Source organism: Chiloscyllium plagiosum, chromosome 25 (genome assembly GCF_004010195.1).
Source record: "Chiloscyllium plagiosum isolate BGI_BamShark_2017 chromosome 25, ASM401019v2, whole genome shotgun sequence".
Classification (NCBI taxonomy): Eukaryota; Metazoa; Chordata; class Chondrichthyes; order Orectolobiformes; family Hemiscylliidae; genus Chiloscyllium; species Chiloscyllium plagiosum.
This window is the reverse complement of record NC_057734.1, coordinates 34,231,337-34,241,945: the sequence shown is the minus strand read 5'-3', so window position 1 is coordinate 34,241,945 and position 10,609 is coordinate 34,231,337. Positions and strand designations below refer to the sequence as shown.

The window sequence follows — 10,609 nt, the reverse complement described above, 5'->3', positions numbered from 1 at the left end:
GAGCTGAGGTAATAACATCTCTCTCGTGCAAGTTTGTCTGTTTTTATTATGAAAGTGCAATTCCACATTTCTTGTTTCATAAGAACAGGAAGTTCCCGGGCAGAACATCCTCAATCTCAACTTTCTGTTTAAGTCGAAATGCAAAGCCATTTAGATCATCGAACTAAGGGTAGGCTGAATTGTGCAAACTCTGATCTGTGGGGTCCCACAGTTATCTGTAATCGATAGTCTAAAGATTTTAACAGAAAGTGAAGAGGAGGAAAGCTGCAGGTTTAAGGTTACTTTCCTTATATGGCTTTCTTAGAATATATCTTTAAACAGATTGTTGTCTATTCAGAATAATCTTCTTTATGTTCTCATCTATCCAAAAGCTAAACTCAGGAGGGACTACTTTAAGACAATCTGGTTCCTGGATTGGTCTCTAATCATATAAGCTATGCTGTAAGTAATGGTTTCTGCTGGACGTGCTTCATGAGAAACCCCTCTTGGGAGATTAACAGAATGCATCCACTTGCATGAAATGTCATTTTGCTACACTCTATGGAGTAACTCTCAAAAAAAAATGTTCATGTGCAAAAGTCTGACTTTCTAAAATAAAAAGGTCACAAAGGAAGAAAGTATTTTACATTAAAAGCATTTCTCCCAGCATTCTACTATTACCTACTTTTTTCAAGTAATAACTTATGTTTCTTTTATGACTGAATGGCCAGCATCTGATTATTCAAGTTGCTTTCTTAATTAATCTTTTCTTAACTTTAAACTCTGAATATTGTGAAATAGAATATATTAACATTTACTTGACTCAATGTCTTACAGTAAAACCATTTTAAACTGTGCTTTGTTATGGCAGTTTTTAAGACCCCTTTCCCTTGAAAGGGTCATTGCACGTGTACATAAGGAAATGAAGTCTGGCTATCTGTGCTATTTCAATGATTAGTCAGACACTTTTATAAAACACTAATACTGTAGGGAAGTATAACTTCAAACGAAATTTATGAATTTGCATTTCTGTTTTATTCTTTTGAAGGCTATATATATGTGTGTGTGTGTTTAGCTGTGTATTTGCACATATGTAACATAATGGGTGTATCTGAAGAAAAATAAACAAAGGCAGATGTAACTCACCAGACGGAGACCTCCAAATCAGACTCAGAGAGTTACCAGGAAGGAGAGCCGAGACATGTGGGGGTCCTGAGGAAGCAGAAGCCAAGTTAATTTTTGTGGAGTAATAAGGTGCCAGCATAATGTGAAATGATGATGCTGTCAATGTAGAGAGAACTGGAAAGGAGCAGAAACTCTACCGGAGTCTGAATAGAACACGCGTATCTATTATCTTGCAAGTGTTTTAATGGAAAGCACTAGGACCCAAGAAATAGTATTTGAGGCAAAATTGCAATTATACTATCTACCCATGAAAAAAACATGACGTCAATGGAAAAAGCAGCAACTTTTGAAGTGAACCTTGTGAAGAAGGAAATAAACTTTTTCAAGACCAATCAGATGCAACTGAACGCTGAAACATGGCGACCCCAATGACCTGGAGCAGAGGGCAGCAGGACTAACCTAGCCAGAGTTGAAGGAATAGCTCCAGGGCACAGTGAGGCATGTGAGGTAACCTGCCATTCCAGCCATTTCATACTGTCGCTGGGTCACACCAGGCCCAGGAATCGGAGGTTTGGGAAAAAAAGGGTGAAGACGTACAGAAGGCTTTCGATTTTGACAAAAAGAAATGGAAAAATGATCAGATCTGTGCATCAACGTATGTGGTGGGGCCATCCCGAGGGACGTAGTTGCAAGACAGGACATTGATGAAAATACAGGATTGTATGATGAAGTATTGATTGGCGTATGCTAATAGAACGTGTGAAATTTAATCAGGGAAAACAAAAGCCTTGACAAAACATAGATTGTTCATAAACAACCTTTGTAGACTAGCAGCAAGTTGCAAATTTGAGAGCGTAAAGGCAGAACTAGAAGATTCAGAGGGGAGGTCAGAGAGGAGTTGATGTCAGAAAAACCACCTTGGAACTCTAGGCCAGTAGCTCTTTGGAGGAAGATCAAGGGGAAATTGAAATGTGACAGAAGAAACAGAGTGAGCTGATTCAGCCAGAAGCATGCCAACTGCTATCTTGAAGAGTCTGACGTGTGGAGGGAACAATCACACAAACAGAATGATTGCCCACATTGCTACAACTGTGACATTTTAAAAAAGCCTGCAAAATTCCAACACAGTAAACAACAGAAAAAGTCTGTGAAACCAATGCTGATTCAAGACATGAAAGCACTAAAAAGCCAGAGGAAGACCACTTTGAGAGAAATCAATTTGAGGAATCTATACGCAATATTAAACTGTAAGTAAGTGGGCACCTCCGAATGCACCAACTGTCTGAAACAGGCGGAACATACATGGTGCTGAATCCAAAGGAAACCAACAGAAAGTAAATGTTGATTTTTTTTGACACAAGAAGAGGAGGAAGAAAGTTTTATCATGCGCATGGGAGCTCGAATCAACTGGAATTCCAAGCACTGCTTCTCAATTCCATAAAGGTCCGGTAATACATACATTCTAACACGACTCTGGGCAGAGTTTCTACTCCTTTCTGATCTCTCCACCACATCATCTGCTGTTGACGTCACCATTACATTATGATGCATTCTGATGTCTATATCTCTCCCTCAGCTGTTTCTTCTCTTCTCAAAGACCTTGCCTCCAAAATCTCAGGTGTCAAATTGTTATTCTTTGTAGTGCTTTGCCTAACGTTCCTAACGTAGTTTCACTCGAGTGATTTTATCACTAGAACTGCCGTAACGTTTTATAGATGGTTTACTTTCATCCATCTCAAGTAGTAAATCCTGATGATAATGAAGATCTTGCCTTTGGACTCAAATCTTTCTTCTCTTGACTGTTCATCAAACATTAAATGTTAACATCAAACATAAAATGTAATTATTGATAGCTTCTTGTGTTTGATTTGAAATCCCTGATGACCACACTGTCCATTGTCCTCTCACACATGACACTTTGTAATATCTAAATGAATTTGATAAATTCTGCAAAGAATTTGAACCTCTCATCAGAGATTAGTAAGTTGTTGTCAGTAGAATATCCACCTGCTCAAAGTACTTACACACTATAGCATCATTCAGTGTAAAATCTAGTCAGCCTTCCAAATCGTACATTCTTCATGACATCTTCCTCAATATATTGTAGTTTTATTTCTGTAGCCAGTAAATTTGTAGTAACTTCTGATTTGTAGGCTTAAAACTCTTTGATGAAGATTTTTTTTTTCCTGCTGCATTTACTGATTTTCGTGACATTATGTTTGCCATTTTGAGGTAGTCACCCTGCACTTTTCAATGATAAAATCAAATCTGACTGGCCTCCATATGAACCATTGAATCCTCAACAGCATTTTAACTATTTCTTTTGTATTTAGAAGAATGACCAATGGTTTGTGGTCTTACTTTATATTGTAGCTTCATGGTGCGGCTGAAGCCTCCTTTTCAACATTGCATAGTATTGTCCTATTATGATGAGTGATGCAGAAGCATTGTGGACATGTCGACATGTCTCTGTATCTGAAAGAGTACAGCACCTAACAGTTTTAAAGATGTATTAGCTGTAGTCATGGTTGGTAGCTGCAGATGCATATCAGAGTGTGCGAGGATTTCTTTAGAGATCAAGAGTTGATTTTGTCAAACACTCTTTCCTAGGCATCATTTCATCACCATTCTTAACCCTGTCAGAGTAGCTGTCACAAAGGCTCATTTATTTCTGCTAAGTTTGACAAAAAGCTTTCTCACCTGGTTTACCATCCCAAGGAATATCTGAAGTTCAGTAATATTTCTTGGCCGTGGAAATCCTCCAATAGCCTTGGTTGTTTTTTTGTTGGAGGTCCACCATAATAACAGTTGCCTGGATGCTGTGTCCAAGAAATGCTGTCTTGGTTTTGCAAACTTGTGGACCTGCACTCTGAAACACTTTCTTGAACATCCTCACTGTTTGTTTGGTCAAATTCCTCTTTGGTAGCTCCATGTATTAATGTGTCATCTCTGTCACATATTGCCCCATCAATGTCTTCTAATGTGTTTGATATTGTTCTTGGGAAAATGTCTGCTGTGAGCCATTGCGACCATACCATGGTACACTCCAAATTGGTATGTTCCTGAGTGAGGAGGATGAATGGAATGTTCCATCTTCATTCATCACACCCTCAGTTGGTCACTACAAATGAATTTAAAAACACATCCCTTCCCTTATGGATAACTTTCTCTCAGATCCAAATGAACTCATTTTAGAAGGAGCCCATTTAGTCAGGCTTTCTTAAGTTAACAAAGAATGAGTTTATTAATTATTAAATGCAAGAACAGTCAGTATTGCAACACACATACATATGATAGAAATAAGAGGTGAGTCCGAACAAATAAATATTTTTAAAAAGCGATTTATGGATCAGTCTCTTAATTGTTTGGTAAAGGTGCCCAGTTAATCATTGTAGCCATTTCAAAACAGTTCTTTCTCAATTTAGAGTTTTAAAAAACACAAAAATAAAGAGACTCAGTCTTTTAAAAAAAAACACATTGTGAATTATGGGCCAAAATGATTATAACGTTTTGAGGTTCTGACCCATTGCTATCATAGGTTGCTGGTCCAAAAGTTAATATTTAAAAGGTATGATAAACATTGTCAGTTTCTCTTCACTAAAGATATTTGCGAGAAAGCACTGATCATACCCAGATACTCTTGGCTCATTTTGCTGGAGTTTCCTCCAGTGAAGCCATTAGGTAAATTTTACATTCCTGTAGATTCTTAATGAACAATTAGGTTTTGGTATTGTTTCCATTCCTGAACATCACTTCATCGATACTGTAACTCGTGAAAATACACCTTGTCCAAGCATAGCATCTATTTGTTCTTTGACTTTATCCAAGTGTGGTGTGGCTCTCTATGGTGTGGACACGCATTCTGGTTTTGCATCATCTCTGATGATAATGTGAAATACTGCTTTCTATTTATCTAATACTGCAATCAAATTTGGGAAGTCATTTTGGAATTCACTTCCTTGGTCTACATCTTGCTTCCAATTAAACTTGTTGGACTATAACCTAGTGTTGTGTGATTTTTAACTTTGGTCTACATCAGCGGTCTTGCCAATCTTATTAATTCATTTCAGCTTTATACATGTATTCCTATTTAACAGAGAACATACTTGATTCTGGAGAATGGAAAAACATGTTTCAATTATTTTACCCTTATACCTGAGCTCTGCTGTGCGCTGGCCTTTTACTTTCAATAATGTTGCTCCAGGTGATTCCATTGAGGATGCCTGCAGTGTAATCTTCTTTAGCCATTGAAGTTGGTTTGGAAAGACAGAGACACATGCTCGAATATCATGGATTGCTACTCGAGATGGATGAAAGTAAACAATCTATAAAAAGTTCCGGCAGTTATTGTAATAGAATCACTCGAGAGAGGCTACGTTAGGAAGATTAGGCAAAGCACTACAAAGGCTAACAATTTGACACCTGAGATTTTGGAGACAAGATCTTTGAGAAGAGAAGAAACAGCAGAGGGAGAGATATAGACATCAGAATGCATCATAATGTAATGGTGACGTCAACAGCAGATGATGATGTGGAGAGATCAGAAAGGAGCAGAAACTCTGCCCAGAGTCTTATGAGAATATGTGTATCTACCGTACTTTTATGGAACAAACCCAGGATTTGAGAAGCAGTGTTTGGAATTCCAGTTGATGCTAGTTCCCATGCACATGATAAAACAATCTTCCTCCTCTTCTTGTGTAAAAAAAATCAACATTTACTTTCTGTTGGTTTCCTTTGGATTCAGCACCACCTATGTTCCGCCTATTTCGGACATTTGGTGCATTCATCATATTATACAACCCTGATTTCCATGTTATAAAGACTCTTGACTGAAACAGGCTGGCATTTAATAACCAGGCAGTATATTCCTTTCAAAACGCTGTTGGAATTGCTTGTGGGCTGTTGGTATGGGAGGGGCTTATTGCAGAATTCATCAGTAAAGGGTGGAAGGTGGGGTTTTGAAGAGTTACTGATTGTCCAAAAGCACTCATGATGAGCGTTTCTGCCTTGGTATACTTAATCCTGGAGAAGGCCTGCTCCTGGCCACTTCAAGCCTGAGAGTGATACTGATGGCTCCTCCTACCCTTCCCAAAGAAGGTGATGCTGAGCTTTCCGCAGCTGTGCAGCTAATGAGTACCATCACCATTGACTGAAGCAATTACCTTTCACGTATGCAAATATGCCAAGTCATCTTCATTTAAAATTAAGTAATTTAAATATTATCACTCTTTTATTGGTTTGGGAGGGATGAACATGAGTTAACTTGTAGAGATAATCTTCGGAAAGTAGTATTGGGATCATGATGCATAGTAAATTCACTCCCATTTAACGTAATCTGAGCAATATTTACACTGTCTGATAATCTAGGCTGCAGGTAGCCAGCACTACCTACAGTCTTCAATTGTTGTCCACTTTGAAAGGGAGCTTGGAATCATAATTGGTTCACACCTATTAAAGTTAGTCTTGCATTGTTTATAACCTGCATCTTCTAAAGGGGAGTGCACTGGTGTTGATGGTCGAATTAGGTTGTGGCAATGAATCTGAAAAATGTACCACTGAAATCAATTTATTGTCTGCCCTGTTTGTTGTCATTTATTAGGTTGGGGGGTAGCTGAATTGGCTTTGAAGTGGATTTAGCACAGTGCAGGTATTGCATTATTCTCAATGTATTACACGCAGTGCAAGTGACTCCTGCTCTGACATTCGGAGTTCTGGATAATTTAGACAGTCGGCCAGATTTGGCTGGAGTGGGGCATTTAATGGCATAACCTATTAGTTAAAATTGATAATTGATATTCAAATTTGGTAAACATTTTCCACAATGTTTCTGGAAATGCAAGTTGACAGACTCAGAGCAACAAAACATCTGGGACCTGGATGAACAATGGGACAAGCAGTGTGATATAACCAATGTGATTTAATGGTTTAGACTCAGGACTGAGAGGAGGGTACATTAGAATTGTTGAATACAATATAAAATGAACTACACAGAGAGAAATAGAGAGAGGGAAAGCAAGATTAGATTAGCAGAGAAAAAAAATGAAGAGAAAGAAAAGAAGATAACATTTTTCAACTGAACTGAAGTAAGTCACAGGCTTAATAACGAGATTTCCTAGTGATTTGTTTACTTATCAGCAAGAACAGTGTACTGTCAATCTTTAACAATCACCACATCATTCAGAGTATTCATGCTGTTGATTAGACTTAATATTTTGTGGTGAATGGAAAGCTTTTGTTTCCTGTGACTGTGTCAGTTTGAATCCAACTTCCACATGCCTCTGTATCACGTGTATTTTAATTTTTTTCTTAAATATCCACCTTACAGGACCACGTCAAATGCCTGACTAAAGTCCATGTAGACAACATCCACATCATGATCTTCATCAGTCCTCCTGTAACTTCCTCAAAAAATTCAATTAAGTTAGTAATTCCTGATTAATCCGTGGCTCTCCAATTAATCCTAAACCTCAATATTGACTCCAATAATTTGCCCAGCATCAAGGTCAGATTGACCAGCACATTTTGATTTGGTCTGTCCCTTCTACCATTTTTGAAAAATGTGCAACATTTGCAAACCTCCAGTGCTATGGTACCTTGCCTGCATTGGAAAATGATCCTCTGAGTTTCTGCTATTTCCTCCCAGGCTTTATATAACTGTCATGGATATGATTCATCTTGCCTTGGTAATTTATTCTCTTCCAAGGAAGTCAGTTCATCCTGTACTTCCCTTTCCATTCTGCACATTTTATCTAATATTTCACCTTCTTTCTTTTTAACTAGACTGTCTGCAGCATCCATCTCCTTTATGAAGACAGAGACAAAATATTAATTTATGACTTTGCCTATATCTTTTGCATCCACATTCAAGTTGCTATGGATATCTTTGATAGGTCCAACCCTTTCCTTAGTCATGTTCTTGCTGTTAATGTACTGATAAAACATCTTGGAATATTCTTTAATGTTACCCGCTATATTTTTTTCACATCCTCTTTGCTTTCCTAATTTCTTTTTTCACTTCACTCCTCCACTTTCCATACTCCCATACGCTTCTTAAAGTTAGAGGAGTGAAAATTGTGAAATAGTTTTCTTCATGGAGGCACTTGAATCAATTTATTTTTGATTTATTATTGCCACATATACCTAGGTACAGTGAAAAGTTTTGTTTTGTGTGCAGTTCAGGCAGATCATACCACACAAAGTGCACAGGCGCAATAGAACTGAGTGAGGAATACGATGTTACAGCCGCAGAGAAGGTGCACAAAGAGTGAGATCAACATTAAATTTCAAATTGGGCTATCCAGCTGAAGATACTTCATAGGGCCCATATAGCACCGGATCGATTGGCAAAATTTAAGGCAGGAGATCTCCAATGTGTCCCAAATGTAAAATAGAGGTGGGCACTCTTGTACATTGCCTATGGACCTGTCATAAGATCCATAGATACTGGACTAGAATATTTTTGTAAACTTGTAAAAATGTTAAATTTCCAATAAAAATATCTATTAAAAAAAAATTACAAATTGGGGAGGTCTATTCAGAAGTCTAATAACAGCAGGGAAGAAGCTGTTCTTGAATCTTGATGGCAGACATGTTGAAATTGCTTGTTTCCTGGAACTTTATTTATGCTTATGAGTGCATTCAATGCTAGAAGAATAAGCTCTCTCCTGTTTGCTCCATTCCTCTAATCTCAAAGCATCTTTTCATAAGCTATGAATCTCACCATCAAAACCACTTAGAAATTTCCTGTGATTAAAGCACAGCTGTAAAAATAACAGCTCCTCAGATTCAAAGCTAGCCCATATTTAGGCACTTCTGTGTTTGTTTTGATAAGACTTTTAAGTAAAATAATAGCAAAATAGCATGCATGTCACTTAAACATGCAGAATTGATTAAGTTCTACAAACTTATGACAATGGGTGGTAACATTTTTTTTCTTCCATAATGTGCCACAACAAGTTTTCAGAGATGAAAGCAGAAATATTAGGGAAGGGGAGTAATCTTGACTTGTATGTTGAAGGTTTACATAAACAGGAGCCTAATATCCAAAGTATTCCATGTGTCATATAACCAGGTTGCGTTTCTATCATTTTATCTGGGAACTCTTTGAAAATTTGACTGTGCCAAGGCTTTAAGTTGCAGACTACAACTTGGACATGATTCTTCATTAATGTTTTTCAAGACACCCAACACCTCTTTCTTCTTCATAGCAGCATCTCCTAGAATATCAATTTACCCATCTAAGTCTTACCATTAGCCATGTTCTTCTCCTCCGTGAACTCCAATGTGAAATACTCATTGAGGACCTCGCCCACTTCTTCTCGCTCCATGAATACATATTCCCTCCTTTCCATTTTCAGTGAATGTGCCTTTCTTGGTGACCCTCTGGCTCCTAATGCCTTGGGATTCTCCTTAGCCTACTTACTGAGGACATTTCATGACTCTATTTAGTCCTCCTAATTTCTTGTTGAAGTTCTTTCCTTTATGTTTCTCAAGGGCCTTGTCTGATTTCAGTTTGCTAAAGCTTATGTATGCTTCCTTTTACTTTATGACTAAACTTTCAATATCTCTTGTCATCCAGGTTCCTGAATCTTCTCATTCTCACAGTAGCATGTTGGTCCAGAATTCTGATAAACAATGTCCTGGATAGAGTCAAGAGTCTGTATGATGCCTAAGCGGTGACTAGGCCTACTTTATTTTGTTCCTTCTTTTCCTCCCCAGTTTCAGAAAACCATTTGAACTTGCATAGGAATATTAATCTCGTACACTTTGCTTTCTGTAAACATAAATTGAAGCAGTTATCATGGAAAAAGTCATGGTAAGTAAAACGCCAATCAAAGCTGGCTCAGTAATGGAAACTCACCGTTATATCCTTCCCCTGATGACTGGGGCTGAAGCAGAGGCAACTCCGAGATATGATGCACTGAGGGAGAATCCTGTCCTGACTCCCTAAAACACAAGAATACGTGAGGCTGATTGTTGAGCAACTTCCAACGTTATCTTTACAGACCAACATAGCAAAACCACTCAGTGCTTAATGGGTGGTATATAAGTGGCAGTTGCTCCACTCACTCATACTGTAAAATTGTAAGCAGAATCCAAAATATGTTCATGGAACCTACATTGCATATTCCACATTGGCTTTCAACACTCCAGCCATTCCAGCCACCAATCTTAGCATTTTACATTACTTGGTGGAGCCAGTGTAAACAGGCTGAAATGACCTGAAGCTATTTCATAATATGATTAGCCATTAATAGGACATATAATGAGGTAAAAACAATGACTGCAGATGCTGGAAACTAGATTCTGGATTAGTGGTGCTGAAAGAGCACAGCAGTTCAGGCAGCATCCAAAGAGCAGCGAAATCGACGTTTTGGGCAAAAGCCCTTCATCAGGAATAAAGGCAGAGAGCCTGAAGCGTGGAGAGATAAGCTAGAGGGGGGTGGGGTTGGGGAGAAAGTAGCATAGAGTACAATAGGTAAGTGGGGGAGGGGATGAAGGTGAT

At 38.2% G+C, this 10,609-nt stretch overlaps 1 long non-coding RNA gene across 4 annotated transcripts in view; it reads right to left on the bottom strand.

The window, feature by feature from the left end:
• The window catches only part of LOC122562731, an 84,817-nt gene that overhangs the window by 56,942 nt on the left and 17,266 nt on the right, over positions 1 to 10,609 (bottom strand). For all 4 annotated transcript variants that reach the window (XR_006315402.1, XR_006315400.1, XR_006315399.1 and 1 more), the window contains 2 exons: positions 9,965 to 10,050; positions 1,126 to 1,191 (listed from right to left, as the gene is read on the bottom strand). This is a non-coding gene — a long non-coding RNA (uncharacterized LOC122562731). The remainder of the gene's footprint in view (positions 1 to 1,125; positions 1,192 to 9,964; positions 10,051 to 10,609) is intronic.